We start from the raw sequence: 13,972 nt of genomic DNA on the forward strand, positions 1-13,972 counted from the left end.
CCTAGCTTTTCGCCGGCAAGGAACAAAATTACGCGGAATGTTGAATAAAATTATATAGTTTCCAAAATATCTAACAGGTAGCGGTAAGAGCTACTCCAAACTGTTCAAAATGAACATTGTATGACAATGAACAAGTGTTCGTTGTATGAGCACAAACATTGTATGTATCTATTTACGAGATTAGTTCGTGTGCCGGTTGTAGTAGAATTAAATGTAGGGCACGGGTTATACTCGGGCTTCCGTCATTCGTCCGCGTTACTCTACGCTGGTTATACTGGTGTTTAGGTTTTAAAGTTTTAATCACTGATACTGTCACCGTTACACATCGGGGTCACCAAAAAGTGCCAATGATTTATAACATGCAAAACTATGTTTAATAATAAAAAAATAATGATTCTATTGTCCTATATAAAGTAAGATATTAAAATTAATAACCTTAAATTAGTAATATAAACTACAAATATGGTATATACGAAGAAAAAAGATTATTTGTTTAATATTACCTACACACCACAATGGTTCAGCAAACTGCTAGAAATAAATCATTATTAATATTCAACATAAGTGGTGGTGAACCGTAAATTAAATACGCATGTAGAGGACACCTTAAATCCAAAAACACTAACTGGACAGGCGCCGAGATCAAGACATTTCTTGATAGTGTTGGTTGTTCACCTTGTTTTTTTTTCATTTAATGGATTCTGTGAAAGAAGGTCATTTCATGATATGTAGAAATGATGCAATTTACTGTTATACAATGATTTTCTTGGACCATGCTATGCAATTGATAGTGAAAAAATTATGCTTCAGTGTTTTAAAAGTTATTTTTTAGTTATTACTAAAAAATCTAAACAGAAATCTCAGAGTTCAACTACACCTCCCATAGGAAACCAAGGAAATGCAGAATTAGAACCAACACACACATCAACAGTTCTTGATTTTGAGAAAACGTATATTGTATTCGCAGTACCACTGAAGAAAGTTTAAGCTGTTCTTATTAAATGGGAATCACTTTATATTGTAATTTGATCACATTCAACTTACTTGTAGAAAAGGACTTCAACTCTAAATTAGCACTATTGTTTAAGAAAAATTTTTATTTTGTTTTAATCACAATTGCTAAAAATCATGAAAATGATGCAGAGGGACTAATATTTTTCAGCAATATGGTGATCATTTGCGTAGCAAAGGTGATAAAGGCGATCATAATGGTGTAGTAGAACAATGTATAAAAATAACTGGTAGCCTGAACCATCATATGTTATAAGAAAGTTCTTAGCATCTCATCAGGTTGATAACTTAACCATATATCTTCAAGCATTACATAAAGAGGGTGTTGCTACTGCAGACCATACTACACTTTTGCTTAACTGTTACACAAAAAAAGGAAGTTGATAAACTTAAGGAATTATTGTGACTGGAAAATCAAGAAGTAGATTTTGACATAGAGGTTACTGTAGTAAATGTATGTAGGTAGTCATTTGTAGATGCTCTGTTATTGGCTAAAAAACATGATTTACATTAATTTTCTTAAAAACTCAGATAAGACAATCATCAATATAATACAGCTCTTGATTACTGGAAATAGGGTAATATAAAATATGTTAATCTATATAAAAAAATATATATATATATATATAAATATATATACACATAAATTTGAATACAATGTTTACTATTTTAATTAATTTCTTAATAATAGTTTTTTACTTACTAAAATTACTTTTTAAATTATCCTAGGAGGAAAAATGACATTTCCCAATACCGTTTATGATACTTGATCTAAGATTTGATAAGAAATCTAATCATATTCGACCACATAATTACTTCTATGTTTTTATAAGCATATAAAATCACTAACAGAAAGAAAACATAGCTCACAACCTTACACATGAATTTTATACCCATAAAAAGACACAAAGTATATGCCCAAGTCAAATATATGGCCGGAAGAACAGATTGTTTCATTGTTTATTACCATTTCTTTAGTTTGGAAGACCCCCATCTTTTTTTTGGAAGGAAATGTCTCACTGTTTTGTTGTTGTAATCTACATTTTAGGTTTTACTGAAAAATACATGTCAATTTTTAATGATTACATTGAGTACATAATGCCTAATTAGGAAACTGATCGCTTTCTTTTACAATTCCTTTGTCTTTGCAGTCTTGATTATCTTAGGACTATCAGTATTTAAATGAGCTTAGCATAATATAACAGCCTTAATTATTGATATCCTGAAAATTATATTAAATTATTTCATTGCACTATAAAGTTTTATATTTCATAAGCATAATAGCAAACTAAAATAAATAGTGAAATATAATATTTTTCAAATTTTTGCAAATCATTTTTTTAGCACATCTTATACTTAATAAATATGCAGATTTCGAGTTAGTTCATCTTGTGTTTTTTATAATTTTAAGTAAACTATTAAAGTATTGGTGTAATAAAAGTTAAAAACATAAAATATTTTGTAAACGCAAAAAAGAAAAACACATTTAAAAAACTTTTTTAATTTATTTTTTGAATAAAAATCAGTGACTAGGAATCCATACAGCAAGAATTACATTCTGCAGAGTTGCCAACCTTTTTCTCAATACACATATTTTCACATTCAAAAACCTAGTTTTAATATGTTATGAAAAAAAATTCCATATTTTCATTTTAAAGTACTACTGTAATGTACTTTTTATTGTCAGAATAAATTGATTGAAAAATTTAATAAAAGAATAAATCTTTTTATTGTTGTTTTCATACATATATTTGCTTGTTTTAAGTTAGTGAAATAAAATGTAACTAATTAAAAAACCAAACAAATTAGGAATTGATCTCAGAACCTTTGATATAAAACTGATCAAAAATATGTCATTCTGTATGATATAATTGCTGTTTACAATAAAATATTTATTTTAATGTCATTAAAATTGTTTAAACTGTCATTTCATGAATTTTATACCCAGGAATGTATGCCCCTTGGTAAAAGATTTCCAACCTCAGGAGATTATTATTAATAGCACTTCTACTTCAAAATAATTGCATAAAAAAAATAATAAATATAACAAAACAAATCTTATAATGACGCAAGTCAACATTCATCAGTGTTTTAAATTTTGTAATGCCATCAAACTCTTGGTAACTGAATTGTTTGATAAAGGACTCTGAAAATTTGATACCATAACTAAGTTGATGACTGCAGTGAAATTTTGAATGTGAGAATTTGTATGATGTGTAATATTGACTTAAATTTAGTACTTAAATCTTGTTTAGCATTATAAGGAGAGATAAAAAAATTTTCTGTAATACCCCTTCTTGACTTGTTTTTATCAAAGTAATGGTTAACCCTTTCTCAAGAGAAGAAATTAGGAAGGAATAAAAATTGAAAACCAAAAGTAAGACAACTGAAGTTGAAACACAGAAAACATTTATTTATACATACAGACTGTACAAAAAATAAAATAAGGGCATTTTAATCAAAGAGCAAAAGAATAGTTTTAGTTGTGTGCATGGCCACAGATTGATTTCCTACCTTTCCTCTTGACAAAGCCACTATCAAAGAAAGTGACTCATGAACAGAAAGCCTTCCATGTTTTTCAGTTTACTAAATGTGAATCCTAGTTTCAGTTCTACATGTATTCTGTAGAAAGTTTAATTCAGGTCCTACAAATGACAATAACATTCAGTGATGGCAAAATCACTTCGAAACGACCAGAAATCTGTATAAAATCTGTTTAGTATGACTGAAAGAGTTTGAAGAAAATGTTGGATGTGTCAGGGAGCATTTTTGCTTTGTTCTGAAAAATGTATTAGGAAGTAATGGTAAACTAGCAATAATGGTGAGCACTTACATAAGCGTCTGTACTGTTTAAAGTCTACCAACCACGCTGTGCATCTCAACTTTACAGTTGCAGAATGTTGCAGCATTAAGATGTTAAATTTCTCAATCACATTGTCTTTAGTCATGAGTCAACTTTTCATCTTATTGGAAAAGTTTAGAAACATAATATGCATATCTAGGGTTCAGAAAGACTGCAAGTATTTTGGGCCCTTCTTTCTTCCTGAAGTATAATAAGCATAATAAAAGTAGTTCCATATTTGGATATGTTGTGTATATTCCTCCTCTTTTCCTCAGTTACAAGATGAACCAGAGAATTTTATTTGGCATCAAGGCATCTTCTCTTTAGCAAATCTCTGTAAGGGACTGGTTAAATGATGTTTTCCCCAACTGCTGTATCAGTTGGCATGGACTTGATGACAAGTTAAAGCTTGTTTATAGTGGTTTCCAAGGTCACGCAATCTGATCCCATGTGATTTTTTTTCTATGGGGTTTTGTAAAGAATCATATGTATATACCTCCACTACCTACTGATCTACCCAATTTGAAGCACAGGATTGAAGCAGCTGTCACTTCCTTTTCTCCAAATATGCTGGTTAAAATATGGGATGCACCCTTTTGTGCACTGTGTGAGGAAAGGTATTACATTGAACACTTGCAGGGAAAACTGCAAGAATTACTCTTTCATTTTACTTGTGATTCATTACACTAAGGTATAGTAATGAAGTATTTATTCCAATAGTTAAGAAATATTAAATAGCTTTAAAACCGCGATATTCTTTTTGTATATTCTTTACTTCAAAATAGAATACTAAATAATAACATTATTTTATGTACGATGGTTGAACCTGCCTAAGCTCAGCTGGAGAGAGGAATATTTACATAATTTAATAGGACAATTCGTCTTATATGTTAATAGGAGAACAGAGACCTACATGTGGAAGCTGTGACTCATACCTCACAGTAAAACATATAATAAAAGAATGCACTTGTACAGAAGACCTCAGAATGAGGTTAGTGTTAGCCAGAAACTTGGTAATCGATTTACCTTATAATGATGAAAGAGAGAAGAAAGTTATCAATTTTCAAAGATTAACTGGTTTGTTAGAGCAGTTATGACTAACATGTGATACATTTTATGTGAGGATGACTAATTATTGATGTTCTCACAAAACTGTGTTTTGTGTTTCTTTTCAGTTATCGATAAATTTCCTTAAGGATGTGTTCTTAACAATTGTGGGCCCTTTGCAGCCACTTTTGATAGTTTTGACAACATTTCTTCAGGAATGGATTGTATATTTTTTTAAGTGGCAAGGGGTTTATATTCATATAGAGACTTACGACTTTTTAATTTATTTTAATGAGGATGGGAAAATTTTAGCTTGTGACAAGGGCTAATGACCATTAAACATTAAAAAAAAAATTATTAATTATAGGAACTGTTAAATGAATATAAACAAAATAATACAACTTAATAACAATCAGAACATTAATATCAACTACAACAATAATAATATGAAGATGAGACATGATCCAAGAATCAGCGTTTCAAGGAAATCATATTAATAAAGTTAAATCATTAATCAAAATAGGAATAGTTATATTTATCTCAAAAATTATACCCTTTTTTTCATTTTTTTGACTATTTTTATATTCAAGACTATCATCATCAATTGAAATTGGTATAAACTGTTCACCAAAATCAATTAAATCATTTAACACAATAGAAGTACTATTAAATACAATTGTCTTAATTTCATCAGGAATTACAATAATATGAGCTCTTCAGAGAATTTTATCAAATAAATTTAGATTATCAAATAAATCATTAATTATCACAATTATTCTAGGGCTAAACTTTACAATTTTACAAAAATTAGAATATTCATAATTACAGTTTACAATTTATGCATTTCATTCTTTTTAACAATAGGATTTTTATGGAATTCATTTAATTGCAAGAACAGTATTCCTTATTATTTCAATAATGCGAAGAAATCACATTGGATTAGAAGTTGCAATCTGATATTGACACTTTGTAGATATAGTTTAATTATTCCTCTACTTAACAATCTACTGATGAAGAAACTAAATTATCTTTTTAGTATAAAAAAATGTAGTTGGCCAACAACCAAAAAATGCAAAAGATTAATTAACATTAAAAAGATAATTAAAATTTTATTAAGAAGTACAACACTAATAACAGTCATTCCAATATTACTATTTTTTACAATAACAATTTCAAAAAAAAAATAAGACCAGAAAAAATTGACCATTTGATTGAAGATTTTTTAAAATATCATCTACAGGAAAATCATTCTCAACAAATTTTTTCCTAAGTGAACCATTTTCTTAATCTTGACATCAAAATCTCAATAACTATACCAATATTCTCAACAAAAATAATAAACTTAACCAAGTGAATAGCATCATTAACATCAATATGAATATTAATTTTAATACCAGGTCTAATTCACAACCATCTGATATTCTTTATGATACTCATGTTCCATATGATATGGAACATACCATACTGTTCATATTCCACATGATATTCATGTTTATTCTTTAAACTGAAAAGGTAAGTAACTTAGTTACATTCAATTAAGTTTTGAGAATAATTTCAGTTATGTATAGGAATAAGCCTGAAATATTCAATGCCTGACATAGGAGAAAAGTGAAAAGGAGCCCATAACCTGTAGGACTGGATAGTAAGAATAGGCTATGGTATTCTCTGCCCATTGTAAAAAGGCTGAGGTTTACACCCTGTAGTTCCGGGTTCAGTAGAATAGAACTACAGTTTCTCCCTCGCCTGTCATAGGAGTCAACTGAAAGGGAGGCTCACCCACAGTAGGTTCGTTGACCAAAAGAGGGGGCTCGCGCCCTCTAGGTCTAGGCATTGTAGAATAGGACTACGGTATCCTCTGTCGTAGGAGTCGACTGAAAGGGGAGGGCTCACTCCGAGTAGGTCAACTCCCTGAAAGGGGGGAGTCACATCCTGTAGGTGAGACATTGTTCGATACGCGTCCAGTGTTCCCTGCCTACTATAATTAATGCCTCCCTATAATAATTACTAATTATTACTTTTGAAGTTATTCAACTACCGACCAGTATTTTTAGATTACAAATAATATGAAATATGTTTCTTTTAAGCATACAAAAAAAGTATAAAAATAAATGTGTAATATGCACAGATAAATTATAACTTACAACTATAAATGTAGGTCTAGAGCCAAACCTTAAAAACTACTTATTAACTTCATTTTTTCCACATACAGATACCAGAACAAGCAATAACCTCAGATGAGGTTATATATCTTCTGGCATTTAACTGTTTAAATGTTACATTTGGTTTCTTGATGGATATAGATTATCTGGACCAAATATTTACTTTAGGTATGATGGTCACAATTCTATAATCTAGGGTAGTTGATATACAATTGCCTCCTACCGAACATAACTCCTAGGCCAGTGATTTGCCTAACTTGCATAATACCATTAAAACAAAGAGCAACTAAGATTTTTAATGCTGTATCATGTCATACCAGGTATGGTATTTTCTTCCATTTCTAATTCATCAACTTTTCTTCCTATCTGATAAAGAAAAAAAATTGAAGAAGTATTACCAAACCAAATTGGTATTTCACATTAAAAACATAATCGTTTTTTTTTTTAAATGTTTCACTTCACGTGTAAATTCAATTTTTGCCTCTGACATTTTCATGAGTTCCTTTACTTTCACTGCTCTTTGTTACATTGTTTATTTTAATTTTGGTTAAGTTTAAGTAATAAAAATTTAATATAAAATCTTATGTGATATTAAAATCCAAGAATACATTACAGTATTCAATATTATAAAAATTGAAAATTTTTTTATTACTATTATCATTCTTAAAGATTATTTTTTTTTTTGTCTTCAGTCATTTGACTGGTTTGATGCAGCTCTCCAAGATTCCCTATCTAGTGCTAGTCGTTTCATTTCAGTATACCCTCTACATCCTACATCCCTAACAATTTGTTTTACATATTCCAAACGTGGCCTGCCTACACAATTTTTCCATTCTACCTGTCCTTCCAATATTAGAGCGACTATTCCAGGATGCCTTAGTATGTGGCCTATAAGTCTGTCTCTTCTTTTAACTATATTTTTCCAAATGCTTCTTTCTTCATCTATTTGCCACAATACCTCTTCATTTGTCACTTTATCCACCCATCTGATTTTTAACATTCTCCTATAGCACCACATTTCAAAAGCTTCTAATCTTTTCTTCTCAGATACTCCGATCGTCCAAGTTTCACTTCCATATAAAGCGACACTCCAAACATACACTTTCAAAAATCTTTTCCTGACATTTAAATTAATTTTTGATGTAAACAAATTATATTTCTTACTGAAGGCTCGTTTAGCTTGTGCTATTCGGCATTTTATATCGCTCCTGCTTCATCCATCTTTAGTAATTCTACTTCCCAAATAACAAAATTCTTCTACCTCCATAATCTTTTCTCCTCCTATTTTCACATTCAGTGGTCCATCTTTGTTATTTCTACTACATTTCATTACTTTTGTTTTGTTCTTGTTTATTTTCATGCGATAGTTCTTGCGTAGGACTTCATCTATGCCGTTCATTGTTTCTTCTAAATCCTTTTTACTCTCGGCTAGAATTACTATATCATCAGCAAATCGTAGCATCTTTATCTTTTCACCTTGTACTGTTACTCCGAATCTAAATTGTTCTTTAACATCATTAACTGCTAGTTCCATGTAAAGATTAAAAAGTAACGGAGATAGGGAACATCCTTGTCGGACTCCCTTTCTTATTACGGCTTCTTTCTTATGTTCTTCAATTGTTACTATTGCTGTTTGGTTCCTGTACATGTTAGCAATTGTTCTTCTATCTCTGTATTTGAACCCTAATTTTTTTAAAATGCTGAACATTTTATTCCAGTCTACGTTATCGGGGCCTTTTCTAGGTCTATAAACGCCAAGTATGTTGGTTTGTTTTTCTTTAATCTTCCTTCTACTATTAATCTGAGGCCTAAAATTGCTTCCCTTGTCCCTATACTTTTCCTGAAACCAAATTGGTCTTCTCCTAACACTTCTTCCACTCTCCTCTCAATTCTTCTGTATAGAATTCTAGTTAAGATTTTTGATGCATGACTAGTTAAACTAATTGTTCTGTATTCTTCACATTTATCTGCCCCTGCTTTCTTTGGTATCATTACTATAACACTTTTTTTGAAGTCTGACGGAAATTCCCCTTTTTCATAAATATTACACACCAGTTTGTATAATCTATCAATCGCTTCCTCACCTGCACTGCGCTATTCCGTCTATTCCAGGAGCCTTTCTGCCATTTAAATCTTTTAATGCTCTCTTAAATTCAGATCTCAGTATTGTTTCTCCCATTTCATCCTCCTCAACTTCCTCTTCTTCCTCTATAACACCATTTTCTAATTCATTTCCTCCGTATAACTCTTAAATATATTCCACCCATCTATCGACTTTACCTTTCGTATTATATATTGGTGTACCATCTTTGTTTAACACATTATTAGATTTTAATTTATGTACCCCAAAATTTTCCTTTACTTTCCTGTATGCTCCGTCTTTTTTACCATAGTTCATTTCTCTTTCCACTTCTGAACACTTTTCTTTAATCCACTCTTCTTTCGCCAGTTTGCACTTCCTGTTTATAGCATTTCTTAATTGCCGATAGTTCCTTTTACTTTCTTCATCACTAGCATTCTTATATTTTTTACGTTCATCCATCAGCTGCAATATATCGTCTGAAACCCAAGGTTTTCTACCAGTTCTCTTTATTCCGCCTAAATTTGCTTCTGCTGATTTAAGAATTTCCTTTTTAACATTCTCTCATTCTTCTTCTACATTTTCTACCTTATCTTTTTTACCCAGACCTCTTGCGATGTCCTCCTCAAAAATCTTCTTTACCTCCTCTTCCTCAAGCTTCTCTAAATTCCACCGATTCATCTGACACCTTTTCTTCAGGTTTTTAAACCCCAATCTACATTTCATTATCACCAAATTATGGTCGCTATCAATGTCTGCTTCAGGGTAAGTTTTGCAGTCAACGAGTTGATTTCTTAAAGATGAGATCATAAATTGCATTTTTTTTTTGTTTTGTATGTATGCACAAGTCTCTTTGTCTTTTATACATATACAAACCTCAATTATCGTTTTCCATTGCCTACCATACTTATCAGTTACATCTTCAAAGAAATTTACTAGCACAGAATTCCATCTGTGACACTTCATCCTCTTTTTTGTAGAATAATTTACAATATTATAGTTTAATATAATTACAATTTTATTCTTTGTTTAATTTGTACGACTTAATCTTCTTTTGAAGTGTTTTTGTACACAATAAGAATTTTATACAGTCTTACCTATCGTCTTACACATTAATCGTTGACCTTTTAAATTAGGTGTTGCTTTATTTTTTTTTTTTGCTCCCACTGTTTCTCCATAGGTAATCCTAAAACAGTTGCCTTTGAACCTTAGGCGACAGCTTTTCTAGACCCGCCAATATTTTTATCCATTTTTGGGAAGACAGTTTCTTCTTTTAATTTTGTTTTGTATGTTTGAACCTTTCTTCCTGAAAATCTGATATAATCTTTTTCAGTTATTTTAACAAGTTTTGGCATGGTGCAAATATCATTTTTCTACCTATTTCTTTCAGAACGATTCATTTTTTGCAACTACCGTAAGTCTTCATTTTTATCACATGTTTATCTCTTATTGCATTTTTGAGATTTCATTTTTGTATGGTTATCTTCAAAGCTTTCTTTTCAACTATTCACCTCTGATCACCAGTTAGTTTTTTTAGATCACCAGTTAGTCTTATTGTTTTATTTTCTTTCTTTCTCTCCCCTTTTTTGTTCTAATTATTACTCAAAAGTTTTGTTTTTTACTTTTTCACATTTTTCACTTACTTGTATGAAGTAAAGGAAGTATTATGATCGCAAAAAATGATGGTTTTCAGATATCAACGGAAATATCCATTTTAACCATCTCTGAATCAATTTTGACTAGTTTCGGCGTGACATCTGTACATACGTATGTATCTCGCATAACTCAAAAATGATTAGCCATAGGATGTTGAAATTTTGGATTTAGAACTGTTGTAACATCTAGTTGTGCACCTCCCCTTTTGATTGCAATCAACTGAACCAAAAGTGTCCAAAAAAGTCCAAAATCCAAAAAAATTTGAACTTTGGACTTTTTCTTAATGGTAGTAATAAGCCCTCATTGGGAGCTTTTCAACAATATATCATAAGTAGTGCTTATTTTCATTGGTTCCAGAGTTATAGCCAAATAAAACTTTTATTAATGAAATATTTGGATCTTAGGGGAAGGCAGATCGGTTTGAATCAGACTTTTTTTTAATTTAAATATATTGATTTATTAATAATTAACATAAAATAATTTATTGTTAAAAAGTAATAATAAAAATTTGGATTATTAATAATTGCTGTAAAACTTAAATTGCAAATTCAGAAAAATACATGACTGTGAAGTATGATCATTAAATGAAACTAGAAACAGCCAATTTTAGGAGAAGCTGTTTACATTATGTATTGATAAGAAATTTTCATAGTTACCTTTTTTCCAAAATTAGATGAAATGAGTAAGATAAAATAAATATTTTCTGACAAATGCAGGTGTCTTTTTAAGAATTTTTGTTGCATTCATCTTCTTTCTTGTAATTACAAGTATTAATTTCTCTTCTATTCACTATTAGTGAAATAGTTTTTCTTGTCTTATTTTTTCTTTTCGTATCTTAAGTAAATCAAGTCTTAGGAAATAATTATGATGCAATTTAATGGCAGGTGTATGAAAATTATGATTACAAAAGAATATTTTCAAGAACGTTTTGATTTTAAATGAAATGGAATATGTTATATTTAAACTGAAATGCTGAGTAAATTTAGTTATATTCAATTAAGTTTTTGAGAATAGTTTTTTTTTACATAATGTAAATTTAACTTTGTTTTATTTATTCTTGCTGTTTTGTAACATTGTTTTTCTTTCTATATTTCATTAATGTCTAATATTTTAAGATTATTTCACTGTATATCATCTATCATTTTTTTATTTATTATATTTTTTCTTGTGTTAATTTTTTTCTTTTGGTTCAAGTAAATCTTCCCATTTTATTTTTTTATAGGAATAAAACAAATTGGATAATATTATACATTTGGGTATTTTATGAGACTGATGTATAAAGATATTTTTGCATCAGTTTATGACTATAAATGAATTTGATTTATGAGAACTTTGACTACATCAAATGAAGATTTTTAAAATAATCATTCATATATGTATATAAATATATATATATATATATATATATATATATATATAGAATAGGCCTAGAGTATTCAATACTTGTCATAGGAGGAAACTGAAAGGAAGCTCATACCCTGTCAGCCCAGGTATGTTAGAATAGGCCCGTCTAAGGACATATTCCCTGCCTGTCAAAGAAGGCGACTGAAAGGGAGGCTCACCCCTAGTAGGTCTGTTGACTGAAAGGAGGGCTCACACCCTGTAGGTCCGGGCATTTTAGAGTAGGCCTACAGTATTCCCTGCCTGTCATAGGAGGCAACTTAAAGGGAGGTTTACACCCTGTAGCTCTGGGTATGGTAGAATAGGACTACGGTATCTCCCCTGCCTATGGTAGGAGTACTATGGTAGTTAGTACTCTGTACTAACACAGAGGCTCACCCCTAGTAGGTCCGTTGACTGAAAGGGGGGGTCACATCCAGTAGTTCCAGAACCATATGATATGCCTACTATAATTAATGGCTATTAATTACTAATACTATTATTATTAATAATAATAATAATATTATTTCCTTTCAAATTATTCAGCTACCAATCATTATTTTTAGATTAAAAATAATAATATGAGATCTTTTTCTGTTTTTTTAACATTCAAAAAATAGTATAAAAGTAAATGAACATAATAAAGTATACAAAGAAATAAATTTATAAATAAATTGGCTAGAGCCAAACCTTAATAACTACTCTTAAACCTCATAGGAAACTGCAATTTAAGAAGCACTATCAATACATCGCAGAGAATGCATGCAATGCCTTCTTCTGTATTTGACGTGTGGTCAATCCTTATTAGGGTTTTAATTTTAAGACCATAAGCATTCTGTATAAAGGCATGTGCGAGGCTATTATGCTATATGTAGTGCCTGTTTGGGCGGATAGGCTAAAATTAAAAAGTTATCGTAACATATCAATAAGAGCTCAATGCCTAATATTGTTAACGGTCATGGGTGGTTACTGTACTATTTCACGGGAGGCAGTCTTGGTGATAGCAGGTGTGAAACCGATAAACTTGATTGTGTTTGAGAAGCAGCAGCGGTATGTTACTAAGAAGTCTGGTGAGTTGACTGCGAACAAAGTTCGAGAAATTGAACAACATGGCACTGCCTTGTGGCAAGCCAGATGGGATGAGACAGAGGATAGGTGTTATACGCATGATCTCTTTCCAAATGTTGTTGGTTTGCAGGACGCCTCTTGTGTACACGCTAATAAATATGTGACGCAATTCAGCACGCTGGATTGTGGGGTGAATCCTCAGTGTGGATGACACCTACCATGTTCTTTATGAATGCTCAAAGTACAAGTTAATACGCACGAAGACCAGCTCTCGGCTTGATCTTATCGGGTCGGCGTTGGTTCTCCATGTAAACTGAGGAGCCGCGCCGAATGGGTAATGGAGAGTTTTATAATGTACTTGGCAAAAGAAAGAATTGCTGAGGAGATCTGGAGCCCTGCTTGGATTTCTTGATGGGAATGTCACTCGTGGCATTCGCAGACTGGAATATGTCAAAAGCTGAGGTTTCGAAGATGACCTCCGGTAATGCCCATAATGGCTAGTAACAAAAGGGGCGGTGGAGGGAGTTTTCCCCTATGGGGATCAGGAGGATATATATTGTGTATTAATTTATTACAGAAAAATGAAAATATCAGCTGTCGTTTTTTAAGTTAATTACACATCTTCTTCATTCCTTAAACTACTTTTATTTACAACCAATGAAATTTTTTTATTAAATTTTAAAATTAGATTGAAATAATTAATTTGGTTGTTAAGGTACAGTTAAAAAT

The sequence above is a fragment of the Lycorma delicatula genome, chromosome 3, assembly GCF_047948215.1.
Source record: "Lycorma delicatula isolate Av1 chromosome 3, ASM4794821v1, whole genome shotgun sequence".
NCBI lineage: Eukaryota > Metazoa > Arthropoda > Insecta > Hemiptera > Fulgoridae > Lycorma > Lycorma delicatula.